The sequence below is a fragment of the Vicia villosa genome, linkage group LG7 (assembly GCF_029867415.1).
Source record: "Vicia villosa cultivar HV-30 ecotype Madison, WI linkage group LG7, Vvil1.0, whole genome shotgun sequence".
Lineage (NCBI taxonomy): Eukaryota > Viridiplantae > Streptophyta > Magnoliopsida > Fabales > Fabaceae > Vicia > Vicia villosa.
The window spans coordinates 65,989,431-66,000,555 of NC_081186.1; the positions used below are offsets into that span (position 1 = coordinate 65,989,431).

The 11,125-nt window shown below is 27.0% G+C and overlaps 1 long non-coding RNA gene across 1 annotated transcript; it reads left to right on the forward strand.

The window, feature by feature from the left end:
• The first annotated feature begins 8,018 nt into the window (after positions 1–8,018).
• Positions 8,019–9,535, forward strand: LOC131617335 (uncharacterized). Its single transcript, XR_009288550.1, has 2 exons — positions 8,019–8,873; positions 9,203–9,535. It is a non-coding gene; the product is annotated as an uncharacterized LOC131617335 (long non-coding RNA).
• The last annotated feature ends 1,590 nt before the right edge of the window (positions 9,536–11,125 follow it).

Here is an 11,125-nt window from a genome sequence, read left to right on the forward strand (position 1 = left end):
AGTGTTGGTGGGTTTCTAAGAGGGATTCCTATATTATGAGTTTCTAATTGTTCCATGTTGAACTTGGTAATCCTTTGTTTTCTTTCTGCTAATATATGAGTAGAATATCTAATATGTGGATGATGATGTTTTCTCCCTAATGCTCATATCCTTGGTTTTTTGTTTTTCTTGCAGGTCAGGTGGGACGGGGAGGGAAGTGCAGTCTCTGTCAATGTATGGGATGTTGTGCCCGTTGGGTTCTGACCTGTTGGGTTCTCACTCGTGATGTTCTAACACGCGGAGTTCTGAATGTGGATAAAAACAAGATTTTCTTACTCTCACAAAGTATAAGCTGGACTGCTGCTGAGCATATACTATTGATAGTTTTTTTTTGTATAGATATATCGTTGTATAGATATGTCAGTTTCTGATAAATACCATAGATACTTGTGTATAGATTACGGTAATTTTTTACCCGGAGACCACTTTATACAAATTTCTACCCATTATATCATACATTTCAGTCATTATTCTCAATATATCATGTTTTAAAAAAATAAAATTGTTGCATAGAACCTCCGCCAATAAAAGGGTGGATCCACTTACAACTAAAAAGCATCAATAGGCAGAGCAGTGTGAATTGATTTTTTTTTTAAACTAGTAATAAATTGTGCATATGCTTGAATTAAAATTTTTGGATCATAAATATTATTTTTCATATATAAAAATATTTAGAATAATAAAAAAAATTCCGTATACAAATATTATTTATGTTTAGGTATTATTTAGAAAAATATTTGGATCGATAGTAAATTTTTGTATATAAAAATATTTAGATTAATTGATTTTTTCATATACAAATATTATATATGTTTAAGTATCGTTTACAAAAATAGACGTATCAATTATAAATTTTTGTATATAAAAATACTTAGATTAATAATAGTTTTTTTCTTGTATATCTTTTTTGAATAAATTTTTTTGGGATCATAAATGTTATTTTCATATATAAAAATATTTAGATCATATATTTATGTTTAGATAAAAATATTTAAATCAATAATAACATTTTTTCTGTATACATTTTTTAAATAAAATTTTTTTGGATCATAAATATCATTTTTTTTATATAAAAATATTTAGATCAATAATAAATTTTTTCAAGTATACAAATATTATTTTGGTTTATGTATCATTTACAATAACTAGTGGGAAACTCGTGCATCCGCACGGATTCTGGTGTGGAATGGGCTGAGTTGTTCTTCTACATATATATTAGATTAAAATAAATAGATAAAAGAGAAAAATTTATATTAGACTATATTTAAAAGTGACCACAAGGCAATAAGATATAATATGTTTGGACATTTAAAAAAAAATAATAACAAAGTCAAACTATATTTTTCTTATGATATATCATAGACTTCCCAAAACCAATTGATAATACACAAAATATATATATATATATATATATATATATATATATATATATATATATATATATATATATATATATATATATATATATATATATATATATATATATATATATATATATATATATATATATATATATATATATATATATATATATATATATAGAATAAACTAAAAATCTAACTGACCTTAAACATGTAATTAAAACTGTAATAATTCATGGGAAATAATATACTAAAACAAATAACCCAAAAAAACTCATAATACGAATACAATGTTATAAATAATATAACATAGGTTATGTTTGGAGATTTAGAAAACATAAGAACAAAGTAAAACACAATATATATATATATATATATATATATATATATATATATATATATATATATATATATATATATATATATATATATATAAATTAAATTCCAAAAAAAAAGTGATTACAAAACAAAAATTAAGCAGTTACACTGTATATATAAAATTATTATAATTAATGGTCAATATTTATTTTTGATTATTTAAATAAATAATGAGATGTTATTTTGACATTTGTATAAATAAAACCTATGGTGTTCTTTAACTCCATTAGGTTGAGTGTTTGTTTTAAAAAAAACAATAATATTGACATAAATTTCCATTAGTCACCGAAACGTATACTTGTTTCATCGCCTAAGTTGTGTAAAACCCATATTCCCAAAGCAGTGGCCTTTATTCATACGCTTGTTGAAGAGGAAAGGTTTGTCGCGTTTCAAGAAGTACAACAAAACCCAGTCCAACCTTGTTCACTGTGACGGAAGACAATGGAAGGAGGTTCATCCCAGCAACTGGCTACTACAGTGAAGACGTCCTCTGCAAGGTAAGAACATGTTACCGTTGTTGGTTTTTTCTGTCACTCTGTGTTTTGGGATGGTGATCAGAGGGTTTAATCGGATTAGGGTTAATGTTTTTGGTTGGTTTAACCGTATACTACTGGGTTTCCGATCGTTTATGAAGTTATTAAGTTTTAAAATTTGAAGATTTATACCATGTTTTTCAGTTGCATGTCATGTTTCTTGTTTCAAAAGATGCTGTTAAGAGATTTTCTGTGTGTTATTTCTTTTTGTTATGTAATGAGGCTTCCATGGGTTTGTTTATACTAAAAAGATGTAACATAGCCCTATATTATATTATCATTTAACGATAAAAAGATGAGGATATTAAGTTATAGTTTATCGTTTTCGTCATGCAGACATGAAGAGTCCTAGCTACTTGCAAGGACTTGCAGCAGAAAATAAACTTTGATAGCCATAAAGCCAGGAAAGTTATATGTTTGACATCAGAGACATCTTCTCCTTCTATGCGGTAAAGATTGATGTAAGCACTGAAGGATGCGTTTTTGATGTTGAAATCAATTGTGTTGTCAAAATTAAGATAAGGGTCGAAATTAGACGTTTTTTTTTCAAAAAGCAAGTCATAAATGCTTATGACGTCATGATCTGAGGGATACTGAAAAGTCTTTTGGTCGAAATTTGACAATTATAAGAAATGTCTATTTCTGCATTCATTTGAAACAGACATTTATTGAGGGCAATTTGTTAGCTGAGAATTTCGACCATGGCCGAAGGTTATATTCTGGATTGATTAGCATGAAGTTTGGCTTCATGGAAGCTATGTATTTTTTAATTAACCTTTGTAAGTTTCATATGTCAAAGTAAGATGCAGTCTCAAATGTATAATTGGAATATTCCTAATTATGGAGAAGTATGCTTCGACAACAATCTTAGATGGTTTCACAAAGGGCTTCTAGCGGGAAAAGTTTGAATTTAAACTAACGTCTGTTCGTAGAAGAACACGTGGTATCATCATAAAAAGCCTTTCGGAAATATCATACGTGACACTCATCTATGTAGAGACTGTTATGGTCAAACTTTTATAAACAGGAATCTTAGAATGTAAGATTGGGGTGTTTTTGCATTGTATACTAAAGTCATTCAAAAACGCGAAGTATCGGAGCGAGAAAAAGAGTCTATGATTATGTACGTATGAAAACACCACTGTTTTCTTTACTTTAAAGTCATTTGCAGCATTATTATTTTTCAGTCTTTCGCCATTTACTTTTCTTGAGTTCTTTACATTTTGTCGAACCTTTATTTCTTGTAACTTTACAATTCTTGCAAGTCTTTAAGGTTCAACCTTTATACTTCACCTATTGTTTTTGCCCAGTATTTCATAGTCAAAGTCTCGTTCTTCATAATTAGATAACACCTAATCCTTTTCATAGAGAAACTTTATTTCTTCAATAAACAAGGATCATGACAACTTTATAAAATAAACTTAGAATTGGCTTTAAGACACATGTCCTAGGATCAATCTGGTCGATACTGCAAGTTACCAAAGTATATTTTATTAATTTGAAAGACTAGTGGTTGTTTACTAGAGGAAATTTCTTTATTCACCTCCCTATGAGGTTGACCCCCAGCGAAAACCCCAATTTGCCCCTACTTCAGAGATGTATCTCCGAAGTAATTTTTTTATAGATTTTTTCAGACTTCAGAGATGTATCTCCGAAAAAATCCAAAAAATTGGGATTTTGATTAATTCGGAGATGCATCTCCGAAAAAACCTCCCAAAATTAAAAATTTTGGGATATTAATTAATTCACATATCATAAATTTGATATAATATAATTTATGAGTTATGAATAATAATAATAATTATATATTTTGCTATAATTTAGGAGTTATGGATAATAACAATTATATATTTCTATTTTGATTCATATTTTAAAATTTAAAATAATTTTAATTAAAATAATTTCAATTACAAAAAATTTAAAATAATTCTAATTATTAAAATGTAGTTATGAATAATTTCAATTCATATTTCTACTATTGATAATAATATTGAAAGAGATCAGGTAAGAATAATGATAATAATAATAATAATGATAAAAAAATCATTTTTCATAATGAATTATGATAAAAAAAATCATTTTTCAAAATTAATCATGATAAAAATATAATTTTTCATTTAGTTTGAAAAAATGTAAAAATGATTTTGTCTTAATTTTATTTAATGAATAAACTTTATATTTAATTTTATATAATTCAAAATTTATTTATGAAATTAGAATGTTTTTAATTTATATAAGTTTGTAAAATAATTTTTAACTTTAAAATTGTTTAGGAAATTTTGATTCACCTTGATTTAATTGATTCACCTTGATTTTATACCCTATTAATTGTATTGATTCACCTTGATTTTAATTTTTTAATAATTATTGAATTTTTTCGGAAGTGTATATCCGAAAAATTCCAAGACCAAAAATTGGAATATTTCGGATATGCATCTCCGAAGACACCCCTCTCCCAAAAAAAAGGTGTTTTCAGAAGTGTATTTCCGAAAATACTTTTTTTCTTCGTGTTTTCGAAAGTACATTTTCGAAACCACCTTTTTTTTCTCATAAAATAAGTGACTTCGGAAATGCATTTCCAAAACAAGAGCATTTTAGAGATTTCGCCAGGATGACCAAGAAAGTAGGGAGGTGGATAAAAAAATTTCCTTACTAGAAATCACCGTAAACAGTACGATTGAATTTATTTAGAAAGAGAAAATAAATTAGGATATAATAGAAAAAATAACTCTAACAATCCATTGTCTTGGTTGAAGAATTTTATGCTAAAATGACACTTAAAAACGGAGGGAGTACTTCTTTTTATTGATTCATCAATTACCTTTTATATTCTTCACCCGAGTGTCCATATATATATATATATATATATATATATATATATATATATATATATATATATATATATATATATATATATATATATATATATATATATATATATATATATATATATATATATATAGAACGTATCAAATGAGAACTTTGGTTATTATGAGAACTGAGAACTTTTAATAATAACCGTACGATTTAAAATCAATGCCTCAGATTTCACTCAAATTTTAAAAGCCAATAATTAATAGATAGATTCTGATTTAAATACATATCACGTAAATGCATATCTGAGCATTGATTTTAAATCGTACGGTTGTTATTAAAAGTTCTTAGTTCTCATAATAACCAAAGTTCTTATTTGATACGTCCCCATATATATATATATATATATATATATATATATATATATATATATATATATATATATATATATATATATATATATATATATAATTTTGCCTTAATTCCGTCACCAATTTTTTTTAAGTGTATGATGTTCTTTATCAAATTTTTAAAATATGGACTGTTTCGGTCAATTGAACTGGTTAAACCGTGAATCAAAGGATAAAATATTCGATAAAGTCATCGTATCGTAGTTCCAATTGACTTAGTAAAAATTGACGTGATTTTCCGATTTGCTGGTCAAATCAATAAACTTGTGAATTTCTTGATTCGACAAGTTGATCTATTTCTTAGTTTAATTACAAATTTGATATCTTTATTTTCATTTTTCTTAAATTTTGGTGCTTTTGTTTCAAAATCCCATTTTTATTATTATTTATAATTATATTAACTATTTATAATTACTAAATAATACTAAAATTACAAAAATAAAATTTTGTGAATTTTAAATATTAGATTATAAACTTTCAAAATTATTAAAGTTGTAACTGTACTATAAATTTGTTTAATATTTAATTTAATGAAAGAAAAAAAAACTTATATATTTTATAATTAAAATATTTTTCTCTCATTTATTCACATTAAACTTATTTACTTTTACTCATATATTATATCATATTAATATTATAAATTTACAGAAGTATAAAAAAACAATGAAAATATTGTTAATTTAATTAAAATTTTTAAATATTATATTGATAAATTATTGAAAATTTATATATTAAGCGATTATTTTTATTTATAAAAAACAGTATATAAGGATCCAAGAAAGTACATACTAGTACTCTTAGGTTAAACACTTATCAATCCCAAAAGGCAGAAAACCTTATCTCGCTCCAGTCAAACTATAAACCATAGGTTGGAGATCGAGAGATTCTAGCCATCATCCCTAGCGCCACCGTCACCGTTCGCCGTCGATCTGTTGTGTTCCGTCAGCCTGCAAGGTTGGTGACCGTTAGAGTCTAGCCGCTATATCGTAAGGTTTTTGCAAAGGTTTATTGACTTATCAGTTTGATTGTTTTTGAGTTGCAGCACAATGAAAACAAGGAGACGAAATTATGATAAAGACAGAATCAGTGTTTTACCTGATTGTCTTCTACTTCAAATTTTGTCGAATTTGGAAGTGAATCAAGCTGTTCAATTATCCATCCTCTCCACAAGATGGAAGAATCTCTGGAAACATATTTCCGTTCTTTCTTTGCATTACAGAAACTTTCAATCTATAGAAAGTTTCGCTACTTTCGTTTCTCAATTTTTCTTTTCTCGCACTGACAAAACCTCTCTGCAGGCTCTCACTTTTGAGTGCCAACGCTATTTTGACAAAGGATCCTAAAATACTTATTTTCACACAATATCCAACCAGGGGAGGCCCTGAGCACGGGTTCGTGGGGCGGGAGCCTAGGGCCCCATAATTTTAGGGGCACCAATTCTTTATATATATATATATATATATATATATATATATATATATATATATATATATATATATATATATATATATATATATATATTAAAAGAGAAATTTCTATTATAAAAAAAATTTGCTAATTTTTTTTTGAAAAATACTGGCTAACAAATATATAGGGGTACTACAAAGTCAAAATTAATAAAAGAATGTAGTAAATCTGAATTTGTAAATGTTAAGGTTAGTGCTGAAAAGATTGCGAATGAAATGGAGATTGAATGCGTGTTTATTCAAAAATGTTAAATTCATAGAAAACAACGCTATGATGAAAATCCATCTTAACCCACAACTGAATCTTGAGTCTGCTGACTCACTTGATAGAAGATTAGAGTAGTATATCACATATGAAATTTTTTTTGGATTCTTGTTTAGTATTGAAAGGCTTAGATCATTATCTGATAGGGACTTGAAAGCATGTTGTAAACATCTTGAAACTTGTTAAAAATATGACAATTTTATTGATCTTGATGATGAAATTATGTTTGAAGAATTGAAAGTTATTAGAGACGTTTTAATTGTTGAATCAAAATCAAGCTATATATTGAGTTCTTTAAAGACCTTTAATTGTTTTCCTAATGCATGCATAGCTTATAGAATAATATTGACTATTCCTATTAGTGTTGTATCTGCTGAGAGAAGTTTTTCTAAATTAAAAATATTAAAATTTTATTTGAGATCTACTATGTCACAAGATAGATTAAATAGTCCTACTTTGATTTCAATTGATTTTTTTTTTTTTTGAAAAACCTTGATTATGGATAAATTATTAATGATTTTGCAATTAAGAAGAAGAAAAGTTTCTTTATAGTGGTTTATGTTTTGATGTAGTATAAACAATGATTTAAAGATCCATACTTGTATTCTTTTTCCACAATGTAAAATGAAAATATGTTTTTATCAAATTATTTCTTTTATCCTTATGTATTTATTGTTAAAAAAAAATTATAGGGGCACCACTCTTTTGATTCGCCCAAGGCACCCAAATTCAAAGGACCGGCCCTGTAACCAACGGTTAGATATGACCGTTGCATGTAGTCTTGAACACTTTCCACTTTGCACCAATTTTTCTTATCATACATTAACCTCTCTTAAACTTACTTCATGCCCAGAATTGAAACACTGGAGATATCGACCAGTATTTCCAAATTCCCTTCAATTTCCAGCGTTAACCTATTTGTCTTTAGGATTCTTCGCCTTTCGATGCACTACTGATGATGGCTATGCTGACCCCTTTTCGGTTTTTCAAAGTTTGAATACTTTAATTATTCAGTGTTGTCAACTTTATAATGAAAAAACCTGTGTTGTAGACAACCTCTTCATATCAAGTGTCTCACTTGTTAATTTAACCATAAACATGCCTAAGAATTACGAGTCTTACAAATTGAAGTTATCTACCCCAAATCTTTGTAGCTTTGATTATACTGGTCATCCTTTTCAGAATCTATGTGGACATAATAACATTAGCAATACCAATTTCTCTTACATTAAACATGTAAAGATTAATTTACCACTCCTCAAAGTCACATGTTGTCCTACAATTCTATTCAATTGGCTTGTTGAGCTTGCCCTTATGGAATCATTGACAATCTCTTCAAAGACTCTTGAGGTATTTTAATTTGGTTTGCTTAAAATTTAATGCTTTCCTTTTTTTTATTGACTTGTCTTAAATGATTTTAATTTACCTTCATTCCTCATTGCTTTGACACTCAACTTAATTCCTGAATCATGGAAGATTGGTTTCTCTTATTTACATAACTTGAAGTTACTGAAAATAGTAACGATTGAACGTTTTTCTTTACCCGATGGAAAAGAAGACTTTTTGCTTCAAAACGCACCATCAGCAAAGAAAGTCATTTTGCCAGGGTAAATGTGCATTCAACTTTTAAATACAATTGTTTAATTTAGCTTTTGCTTTCTTTTTTGTTACTCTCTCTTGTTATAACTTAGAATCATACATGATTAAATCATGAGTGCACTTGTTACTTTTTATATTTGTTGTTTGGTTTGTGTTTTATTTTATTTATTTTTCTAGCAGTACACCTTATTATTAGTTTTGATTGATATAATTTTTTGCATCCTGTTTTCCTTTTATTAGTTTTGATTACTATAATCTCACTAATTTTTGCATCCTGTTTTCTTTTTATTGATATCTGCTTTGATTTTCGGTTTGATATTGCCTCTATATTTTACAGACCTACCTTGAAGAGTATATTGAAGGATTTAATCAATGAAGAACGGATACTTAAAAAACGATTTCGATACTGACACGCCGACACCGTTAATAGTTTAAAAAAATGAATAAAATAAATGTAATAATTGCCGGTGGAGTTGTCTAACTCAGACATGGTCGGTGCTACATTGGATTTTATGTCCAAGAGATGAGAATAAGCATGGATGCATTGGTTTATTTTCCAAGAGATCGGACTAAAGCAATGCTTATAAGAGATATCTTTCAATAGCTAGATAGCATTATTAAGACTTCCTATATATATTTTTCCCTTCAACTTATTGAATTATTGTTTTTATTTTATGTCAACATGATTTATTTTATATATTTCAACATTTTCTGTCACGTGTTTGATCCTTCTATTTTTATCTCAATTCATTTATAGACGGTTTGAGACATTTCTTGCTGAGTTTTGTATTCTGATCTATGAAATATTGAATTTATATTTGAACAAATAGACACACAGTAATTTAGAGCATAAATTTAGTGAAAGGTGCCTGAGAAAGAAAAGAAAATTGATAAGAAAGATGCATATAAACTGTAGTATTATAACTCAGTAATGTTCTTCTCAAGAGATATATATTTCTCCGGTAGACATAACAACAACAATTGGAGTGGGATGATCTGCATCATCAACAAATCATATATAATAGAAAAATAAAAGAATAAAAACAAGAGATATATATTTCTCCGGTAGACATAACAACAACAATTGGAGTGGGATGATCTGCATCATCAACAAATCATAAAAAAATAAAAGAATAAAAACAAGGGTTAAATACGTTTTTAGTCTTTATAAATACGCAACCCTGCATTTTTAGTTCCTATAAAATTATTATGCACCTAGTTTCAATCCCTAGACCCTACTGTCAAACTAATGTGTATTTCATAATGTTTTAAAAAGTTCCTGTAAAAAAAAGAAACTAAAAATTTAATTTCTAAGTTGAGATTTTCATAACTTTTATCATTATTTTTTGAAATTTAAAAATTTCATATTTAATTCTTCCCGTTTTAAAAAATTCTAAAACTTGATAAATAAATATTTTACAGTATTCTAAACATATATATAAAAAAAAAATTCAAAAATTTTAAAATTAAAGGATAATCAAACAGTTTTTAAAATTTTAGAAAATAATGGGGACTGAAATTGCATGCATAAAAATTTTAGAAGGACCATTCATTGAAGAAAAATTTTATAAGGACTAAAAATGCATGATCATATATATATATATATATTTATAGGGACTAAAAACATATTTAACCCTAAAAATAAATATAAAAGAGCACATGTAAGTGCTGGAAGAAGCAAAAAGCTGAAATAGACCACCAAATACATCAAAATATCAATATTACAATACACATAAAACCATGAACTTATAGGTAAACTAAACACCTGCGATGGAATGAGACTTATTTTTGTTGTGAAAATTTACTTCTTTTTACACATCAATGAGAGAGACTTGTTAAGGGATGGTAACTATGATGATTTCACAATTTACATTATTGAGATCTATGCATTGAACATTTGAAAATTGAAATAGAACGTATCTAGATATTACCAAAAAATTATACGCACCATTTAATTTTAAAGTAAAAAAAAAAAAAACACATCCAACATATGTAATGCATTAAACCAAATACCTTATTGACAACTTATAAGATTCCATGATTTGGAAGCCAACAGAATTTTAAGAGAAAACACATAGTGTCACAACACAAAGGAGCAAGAATTCCGAAAGAGTAAAACTTGTCGTTTCTATGAAAAATGTAAAAACAAGTTAATAAGAAGCATACAAAACAAGTTAATAAGAAGCATACAAATGACCACAAGAAATGAAAGAGTAGTGGGAGTTTGAAAATTTTACATTTTAGAGAAAGGTATTAAAGA